The sequence below is a fragment of the Ricinus communis genome, chromosome 3 (assembly GCF_019578655.1).
Source record: "Ricinus communis isolate WT05 ecotype wild-type chromosome 3, ASM1957865v1, whole genome shotgun sequence".
In the NCBI taxonomy this organism is placed as follows: Eukaryota; Viridiplantae; Streptophyta; class Magnoliopsida; order Malpighiales; family Euphorbiaceae; genus Ricinus; species Ricinus communis.
In genome coordinates this window covers 6,690,642-6,700,956 of record NC_063258.1, presented here as the reverse complement: position 1 = coordinate 6,700,956, position 10,315 = coordinate 6,690,642, and the positions used below count along the sequence as shown (strand labels likewise).

Below are 10,315 nucleotides of genomic sequence, written 5' to 3'. Positions count from 1 at the left end.
CTCTTAGGATGGATACTAGGCTGTGTGTTCCCGATGTAGATAATCTCAAAAAAGAGATTTTAAAAGATGCTCACTATACAGCTTACAACGTGCATCCGAGCTCTACCAAAATGTATCATGATGTGAAAGGAAATTGTTGGTTGAATGGAATGAAAAGGGATGTGGTAGAGTTTGTCTCCAAGTGTCGGACGTGTCAGCAGGTCAAATTAGAGCATCAGAAATCGTTAGGGTTATTGCAACCGCTTCCCATACCAGAGTGAAAATCTGAAAGGATTACTATGGATTTACTTTGGGTTTACCCAAGACTTCGGCTAGTTATGATTCTATTTGGGTAATTGTGGACCGATTGACTAAGTCAGCGCACTTCCTTCCGGTGAAGACTATTTATTCTATGGCTAAGTATGCGCGAGTGTATCTGGACAGAATTGTCAGTTTTCACGATGTTCCTATTTCCATAGTGTCTGACAAAGGGCTGCAGTTCACTTCGAGGTTTTGGAAAAAGCTACAAGAAGATCTTGGTACCATATTGGACTTCAATACAACTTTTCACCCCAAATTGACGGACAGTCAAAGAGGATAATTCAGACCTTAGAGGATGTGTGTGATGGACTTTGGTGGTCAGTAGGATTGGTACCTACCATTGATTGAATTTGCGTATAACAACAGCTACTATGCAAGCATCGAGATGGCTCCTTATAAGGCACTGTACGGTCAGAAGTGTAGATCTCCTGTGTGTTGGGAAGAGGTTGGTGAACGAAAGTTAGTAGGACTAAAGTTAGTTCAGATCACTTCAGAAAAGATTCCTATTATCCACGAGCGACTGAAAATAGCTTTCAATAGATAGAAAAGTTATGCAGACCCGAAGTAGAAGCGCGTGGAGTTTAGTGTTAGGGAGTATGTGTTCTTGAAGGTGTCGCCTATGCATGGTGTGATGCAGTTTGGCAAGAAAGGCAAATTGGCCCCTCGATATGTAGGACCCTTTGAGATTATAGACAAGATTGGAGAGGCGGCATACAAGCTGGACTTGCCGCTAAATTTTTCGCATGTGCATCCGGTATTTCATATATCAATTTTAAGGAAGTACATTTTGGACCCTTCGCATGTGTTGTAGCCTCAATATGTGGAAGTAGCGAAGATTTAACTTACGAGGTGCAGCCGGTTATGATTATGGATACTCAAGTTTACCAACTGCGCTCAAAAGTTATATCGATGGTTAAGGTGTTGTGGCAGAACCATTCGTCAGAGGAATGTACCTGGGAGACCAAGCAGGAAATAAGGAGTCTTTACCCTCATTTGTTCCAATCCTGAGGTAAGCCGTGTTTCTTTTAAAATTCGAGGACGAATTCTTTTCTAAAGGGGGTAGAATGTAATACCCGAAAAAGATAAAATAAAATTAATAATAAAAAAATTAATAATAAATAATAATTAAAAAAAGATTCCTTCCTTTTTCTTTCCTTCTTCTCCCCTCCTCCTTTCCCTTGTTTCCCCCACTACTCCCTCTCCCTCCATGACTTCTGCCTTCTCCGACCAGCGTAGTCAACATTGCCACCTCCCAGCTTCTCCTCCTTCCCCTCCTCGCCACCGTGCCACCTTCCTCTTCCTCCCTCCCTTGCTGCCGACGTTTGCATGGAGAAGGAGCTACTATGCTGAATTGACTACCTGCCGATGTCCAATCGCTCGTCCAATGCCGGGATCGAGCTCCCCGCCATTAGAAATCCCTGCACTGAGCTTCCTAGCCGTGAAATCCCCCGCCAGTAGTTATGTTTGTCCTCGCTTGAGCCGAGACTTTTCGGCCTCGATCCGGTGTCTTCCGATGAGTTTTCGGCCAAAACTCTTGTGCTTTTGGACTCCCTGCACCTCAAGCTTTGCCCTAGGCGCTTCCAGATTCAAATTCCAACACCATTGGCAGTACCGGCTTCCGAACCCTGGTGTTTTCCAGACACGCATAATTTTAGATTTTCGGCTCGATATATTTTATTTAGATCGTAAAAATTATTTTATAATGTAAGAGAATATTGTCGCTATTAATTATCAGTTTTGGATAATTTAATTTAATTAGATTTAATTAATTGTGATTTAAATATAAATGCCACAATTTACGGGTGATTAATTATTGTGTTGAATTAGTTTAAATGCAGGAATTTTTTATGGTTTGATTGTGAAATAGGTATTATGTCGGACCGTTAGTAAAATAATTGTGATCTATAGTGTGTTACGGAGTCTGAAAAAATAATATAGTTTTAGTGGCTCGACTCTCGTTAACTAATTGCAGAATATTTAAAGTATTTCTAGCAGGTTCTGGATCCATTATACAGGGGGTAAATGTCCATATTTTAGAGGAGGTTCTACTGAATTTTCAATAGAATTTCCGAGTTTGAATTTTCTTAAGCAGTCTGATCTAGGAATCTAAGCCTAAAAAAAATTTAGAGTATCTTATTAACTGAGTGTTTTCGTGAATAGATAATTCGTCCGTCCATCCAGCTCCACCCGAGGCGTATGAGAAGATTGCAAAGCGCCGCAAAACTATGAGTTAAAGTCATATAGTCAACCGTGTCTTGTCATGTCTAAATTAAATGCAATGCTAATTGATAAATAATTATTATAATTATTATTATTATCATTTTTATTGGTAATTTCATTAATTGATAATTATCACGAATACTTTTAGTCTTATTATTAGTAAATTTATTTCGTTATTATTAATATCATATTTAATGTTATTTAAATATTATTATTATTTTTACACATAATTTGAATGTTTGCTTCACACAAGACTACTAAATTTTAAATTCTTAATATGTTAGTAAATAAGTTATGTTGCCTATAATCGTACTGTTTATAAATATTATACATGTTGTAATTATAATATTGGGATGAGGCGACAGTGGAACATGGCACCTGATGGGTTGCATTAAGACCACGTGCGCAGCGGTAATAATCAGAGATAGGTAGTAACGGTTATTTTTGGGTTTTTCCGTGGTCGAGTATAACTCTCTAGGCTGTGGAAGTTTGACTGTCGGAGGAAGGTCCCTGTCGAGTGTTGCTTTCTAGGCGCCGGCTTATTGGGAGTCAAGTGTCCAGGTTGGATTTAAGGACCCTGGTCGAGCTTCGATTTATGGGCGCTAGACCTATTAGGCCTATTGTAAATAATTTCATACTTTCATATTTTAAAATATTTTAAATTCTAGACTCTCCGTAGTAGTATACTTGATATGTTATGTTTGATCTGGTCTGTAACAAATATTGGAGTGTTATTATTGTCCAATTAGAGACTTGTGTATGACATGTTGGACGGGTATAATATTATGTTTTTATATGCATATTTAAAATGACGATTAGTAAGGCTTACTACAGGTCTTGGTTGCCTTAAGCCTACCCATTCCATAGTGCCAGTCACGGGTCCACATATCAAGTCGTGACACTCTAACTTTGATGATGTACCTAGAAAAAAACCTAAGAAACAAAGGAAACTAAAACAGGGTGATTTTAATACAAAAACACATAAATTGCTTTAAAAATAACTCAAAATCAATCATGTAAACATGTGTAATATCAAAGATATCAAATCACCCTACACTTAAGCTTTTGCTTGTCCTTAAGCAATCAATAGTGTAGATCATAAGCTTGCAACCAACCCTCCTTAAAATTTATGCATTTGATTACAATTAAGCAACATTCAATCTATCCCAAATTGAAACTCAACCAAAAATTAAAATAGTAATCTAAATAAGAGTAATTATCATGTTAGTGTATGAAGAAATTAAATAGTACATTCAACATCAAATATTCAAGAAACCATATGCCTCACAGGGATCACTCTATGCACTTGATGTTCAAAAGGTAGTCATCAATCTCTCAACGCAATTATATTCAACCTACTTACCATAGCCTTGCTCACAGATCCCATCTCCTGTACTGTAAACAATCAAATATCATAATCAAAGGATCTTCACAAGGGTTGTAATAGGGCTTAGGGTTAGGTATAGAGATTTAGAAGTGAGGTGTAAATAATTTCTAGACTTTTGCAATGCCCTACCCAAAATGTCAGCTCAAAAAGGACTAATTGCCAAAAGAAAGATAACTAAATTCACACTATAGTTCCCAAGTCTCTAAAACAAGATGCTCAAAGAGTGGAAAAATGAATGAACACTAAATAAAGGACTATTTGTTTGTGTTTTTTTATAAAGAAGAAACAATATAACAGAATTACTTTGGATTGAAGGGAGCATCTAAACCAAATTTGTAAAGGACTTAGTGAATTTGAAGTACAAATAAAACCGACATTTTACTAACAACTCAATGAACACATTGTAAAAATTCTAGAAATAGGATAAGGATTGACAAATGAAAGGCTTAACAAAATGTGATGATGAAGCAGAATGGTAAAAGTGAAGAAAGTGGTTAGGCTCAATTTAGCTGCCTAATGGAAAATATTTCACAGGTTGGCTTTGGACTACAGTGGTGAATCCTAAGTGCCCTTATCATTTCGTAATATTTGATTGTTCATATGACCTCAACAAACATTACCGAGCAAGTTCTAGAAATAAGAAGAGTACAATGCACCCTCAAACAAGAAAAAATGAGCATTTATGATGTATGCACAATTAGGTTCAAAAACTCACAATTTAAGTGTGTACATTTGCATAAGGTGTCCAAATACCATCAATCAAATAATCATTTAATCAATTCATGCACAAAACACAACAACTAATGAAATTCAAATTAAATGACTTAAAGAATGGTCAAGTAACACTGGCTTAACCCAGCCACTATAATAAACTAAAAATTGCTCAATAATATTCCAAAAGCAACAAACAACAAGGAGGAAAAATCTCATGCTCATAATAATAACTATCAATCTTTCATAGATAAATAAAAATCTAATAAACATCCTAAGTATCCTAAATATATACATCATCAATAATACAATATATAACAATCAGAAAACATAAGAAAAAGAAAAGCCAAAACAACAGCTTACCCACCGCACACTTGAAAGACACACTGTCCATAGTGTATAAAAAAGTTAGGAAGCAACATAATAAGTACACAGAAAACAAAAGAGATAAATACGAAGAGATACTCCCCTACTCATCCTACTGGGCTGGTGGTGGTGGTGGAGGTGGTGCTACTGGAGGAGGTGCATCATCGGCTGCTGGAGGTGGAAAATACTTGCCAAAATCAGCAAAGTCAAAATCGTCCATCCTATTCTGCTGGAAGGTTGCCTTTATCCTGTCTCCCCGGGCCAACTGCCTCTGTAGCAAATCTAGAATCTACCTTTGTGTAGCATCAACGTGCTGGAACTGCACTCTAACCTCCTACTCAAACCTGTTGAACCTGTCTATGTGTTGTTGATGCATGTCGGTGATCCAATCAAATCTCGCAGTCAGCTCATCAATCTGCACATTAAATGGCCGAGGAGCTGATGAGGATGAAGGTTGGAAGGAGACAAAAATATTTGCAAGTCTGGGGTGCTCCCCTTGCTCCTCCCAAGCTACCTAGGCTATCGACCGAATAAGTCTGTACTCTGGCCCTAGGGGCCCTATCCTTCGGGTGATCATCCTCATATGCTGCATAGTAAAGAGGCTAGCAGGGGTCATCTCACCCACAAGCGTTAGCTTATCCAGTAGAGCTCTGTCCAAGTAGCTCCATCCTCCTAACGATCCTAGTCACATAAGGTCTGAAACAGATAAAAGTCTTCTTTGGGTCCCTAGTAACAGTCTTGCACTACTTGGCTAACACATACCCTATGTCCACTCTCCTCCTCTGATGCAGGGCCCATATATAGAATACATCAGGCTGGGTAACCACTCCAAAACTGTCCTCTCGCCTTGTTAATGTATATGCAAGCAGACAGTGAAGATAGAGCAGGCTATCAGAGAGGCTGGACGCCTTGGACTTACTCGAGTAGTAAGGCTCATCCCCCTCTAAGATGGTCTCCCAGGCCTTATCAAAAGAAACTCCCAAGTTGTATAAGGAACATCTGAATCATCTGACTCTATGGTCGCCTGGTCATAGAGGCCAAGTGAAACACCAAACTGGGGAATACTCATCATGCAAGTCTGCCCTCCTAACCGAAACAAAATGGCCTATGGCTGCAACCAATCCCCGATCTACGTCTCAAGGAAGAAAGTGGAGGTGAAATCAAGTGTGAGCTCCCCGTAACTAGGCTCCACAATGTGAGTGAAGGCCTCAAAAGGTGGAGTTTGAAGTAACTCTCGGACCTCAGTAGCTAGGCCAACTGTCTCCAATGCCTGCGCGATCGATGCATCTCGCGCACCTAGCCTTTTCAGTGGTGGCATAGCTGCTTGCTTATGAGCCTCGTGGGTGGGCTCTAAAGCCGAAAATTCTATGATGCGAGAGTTGAGAGCCGAGCTGAGCTCTAAAGGCGGTGGTTGAGGTGCATGTGCTCGAGGTGTAGGTGAAGGTGGTGCAGGTGTGGGTGGATCAATCTAGTCTCAACGCCTTCTCTTAGAGACACCTACCTTTCGGGTTCTCTCACGTCGCTCAGCCATAGTACCTGCATAGAAATTGATCAACACTTTATAAATTTAGGGCGCCAAAAGGCCTTACCACGATGAGGCAGCATAAAAAAACTTCACAAAACTGAATCTCAAAATGAATCCATGAAGATTCGGTACCTCACTACAATGTGGCAATATAAAAAAGCTTTAGAAAACTGAAGTCTTAAAATGAATCCATGAAGATTCGGCATCGAAGACCTCACCACGATGAGGCAATATAAAAAAGCTCTAGAAAATTAAAGTCTCGAAATAAATCCATAAAGATTTGGCATCAAAGACCTCACCATGATGAGGCAACATCAAAAAGCTTCAGGATCTCAAAATGAATCCATGAAGATTCAGGATCAAAGGCTTCACCACGATGAGGCAACATAAATAAACTTCATAAAATTGAAGTTTCGAAACAAATCCATAAAGATTTAGCATTAAAGATCTCACCATTATGAGGCAGCATAAAAAAACTTCAAAAAACTAAAGTCTTAAAATGAATCCATGAAGATTCAGCATTAAAGGCCTCACCACGTTGAGGCAACATAAAAACGACTTTAGTAAACTAAAGTCTCAAAACGATCCATAAAGATTCGGCATTAAAGGCCTTGCCATGATGAGGCAACATCACAAGCCTTCAAATAAACTAAAGTCTCGAAATGAATCCATGAAGATTCGGCATTAAAAGCCTCACCATGATGAGGCAACATCAAAAAATCTTCAAACAAATTAAAGTCCCAAAATGGGTCCATGAAGATTCAGCAGTAGAGACCTTACCATGGTGATGCAACATCAAAAGATTTTAGAAAATTGAAGTCCTGAAATGAATACGTGAGGATTTGACCTCATCATAATAAAGTACTATTATGGCTTCATATTATTAAAGTTCCATAATAGATCCTTGAAGATTCAACAACAAAGTCATCACTGTAATAAAGACAACTTCAAACACTTCAGAAATTGAAGTTCTGTTCAAGGAATCCTTGGAAATTTAAAACCATGAACCTCACCATGAAAAAGCAATGACAAAACTGTAGTAAAATAGAAGGCATGGATATTTAAAGATTCGATATTGGAGAAAAGTGGAAATGACATCCTTATGGATTCATCATCTCTTTTTAGTTTAAAAGGAGAAATTATTTTGTCAAAACTATCTTAAAACTTATTAGCATATCATAAAGAATGGTAGGATCATCAAAATACAATGAGGCATATATGAGATAAAAAGAGATACCCATATGGCAGCAAAAGAAATGTTAAACATTCCTAAAGGATATCATGCCTCAGACCGCGAGGAAACCATGCTCCAAAATAGGTAAAACCATTGTATGAAATAAAAATTGTACAAAAATTACAGAGAAACTCAGGTCCTTGCCATCATCAACCGGGAGGACGATTACATCCTTTGGGTCAACAACCTTGGAATTCTGCTCCTCCTTAGATTCGGCTGCCCCTTTCTGACCCTAGTTTTTATCTTTAGCATTGTGCTCCGCAAGTATAAGAGTAGATTAATTTCAAGGCTAATTTTATCAATAACTAAGAGATTGGCATTTAGGTTTTGAGACTACACAACTTCATACTACTTGACGATAGTGAGAAACCATGGCAAAACATAATTTCTAAATTTCCTTAGCCTATAAATGGAACTTCTCTTCCACAACTATCTTGGTAGATTTAGCTTTTTCACAATGCTTCTTCCACTCTGCAGAATCTGATGTCAGCCTCTCTACCTCTGAGGATAATAATTATCTCTATTTGGAGAAAGCCTCCTTAGTCTTATCAACTACTGAGTTTTTATTCTAATCTCTTCTAACTTGAAGGACCCCTATATTGCAGCCATATTATGATAGGAAATTTGATAGATGACCTCATGCATTTCATATTTTTCCCACTCATTGAAGAAGCTTGTCACATTCGGCCACCAAATTCGCACACGTTTGAGTTCGTAATAGTGGCAATTGAAAAAATCTTTGAGCGCCATCCCGCGGGATTCGGGAAACTGGATTTGGATTTTTTCAAAATGGACGAATCCTCCCTGATTTTATCCTTTATGGAGTGAGTCTCTATGGGATTAGGAAGTATAATCTTCTTCCCTTTACCTTTCAAGATACAAACTTTGAAGCCATAAGACTTATCACTAGTTGTAGAGGGAGGAACCATTGAGGATTGAGATAAGCAAGGGGAAGCTTCCTTTTTCAAACTTAAGCATTTTAGGAACAAGTCGTGGTCCATATCTATAAAAGAATAGAGAATAAAATAGAATAAAAAAACATTTATATCTAAAAAATACATTAGGAGAATGAAAGGATGAATACCTTGAGGTATCTCAAGATGGCTAGTGGCCAAATCCAGACCCTCATATCAATGGTTTGAATCTACATCTTCCATAAAAATAAAAGAAGCAGGACTAGATATTGCTTGTGGAGAAGATCTAAGAGGAGATTAAAAGTTCTTCACAAATTTCCTAACATAATCTCTAACTAGAGGACATTTAGATTGATAATCTATCAAAAGCTCTTTAAAGAAAAGGTGTGATCTCTATCTATGGGACGTCACGAGCTTTTCTTATATGGGTGGCCAAAGATGAAGAAAGATTTTAGGAGGCAAAATCATGGTGGATAAAGAAAAATACACTCTCCAATTCGTGATAGAGGAAGGTAGATGGTACACCAAAGTACAGTATGCTAAGCTATTAGCGTAAAGGAATGAACTAGAATCACATAAGGAGACAAAAAAGAGACTATGAGAATATCCAAAGATGGGATACGACCCTTTATCCTAAAAAGATCAATTAAACAACAAGAGAGGTGAATTATATTAGGATGCAATTAGCCAAGAGGAATTTGATAGAATTTTAAAAAATTGAGTCAGAGGGCAGAAAGGAGGAAACACAAGCTAGCATCAAAATGCTCTTTAGAAGACTTTTCCCCCAGGGTTACCCAAGAGGATTATCCCTAAAGGTGAGTCACATAATGACAATGTGTATTTAGATGGAATAGTATAATCAATTTTAATATTGTTTAAATCCTCTTGGGTAACCCTAGGGGAAAAGTCTTCTAAGGATTTTTATGAGGGAGTAGGAGAGCGAGTGGCACCACTCCTCCTGATTCTCGTATTTCTAGCCATAAAATATAGAAAAAAAGAGGAAGAAGAAGTTACCTGAAGTGATTAAGTGTCAAGACGGAGGAGGATGAAGTTCGATAAAAAAAGGGTAGAAGTAAAATAAGAATGCTTAGATAGAGTATTCGAATATATATATTCGAGATAAAAGGATAAAGAGGATGCCAGAAAAGAAGGGGTTACAATAATGATGGAGGGCATTAATGTAAAAGCGCGAGAAAGAGGTATGAAGCGCGATTCCTTTAAAATAAGGGAAGTTAATACCACGATTTGAAATGGAAATAATGGTCACGAAGAAGTGACATGTGTTCTTCCATCTTAATAGTAGTCAATGATGGTTAATATGGAGAACTCTTTGCTAGACACGTATAAAATAGCGTGTCCCAAGGCTTTCGAGGGCTAATGATGATGCCTTATTTTAGCGAATCTTAAAGGGATTAAGCTTAGAGGAAACCTAGGATTTTTGGATACTCAAAAGGGACTTTTCGAATAACCAATTATTACTAAATGATACTTAAGAGAATATTAAATATGATAGTTACAATTTAATATCATTATTAACCGTTATAAAGGAAGTAAAGAGTTCTATAACACATAAAAGGATAATCATTACTCTACTATATATATGTCACAAGCTCATCATTAGTGAGGTATGATTTTACATGCATACTTACTACAATTAA

The 10,315-nt window shown here is 37.7% G+C and overlaps 1 long non-coding RNA gene across 1 annotated transcript; it reads right to left on the bottom strand.

Annotated features, from left to right (window-relative positions):
- Positions 1-4,820: 4,820 nt before the first annotated feature.
- LOC125369415 lies at positions 4,821-9,785 on the bottom strand. Its single transcript, XR_007214994.1, has 2 exons — positions 9,672-9,785; positions 4,821-5,399 (listed from the first exon to the last, which is right to left on the bottom strand). It is a non-coding gene; the product is annotated as an uncharacterized LOC125369415 (long non-coding RNA).
- Between the last annotated feature and the right edge of the window lie 530 nt (positions 9,786-10,315).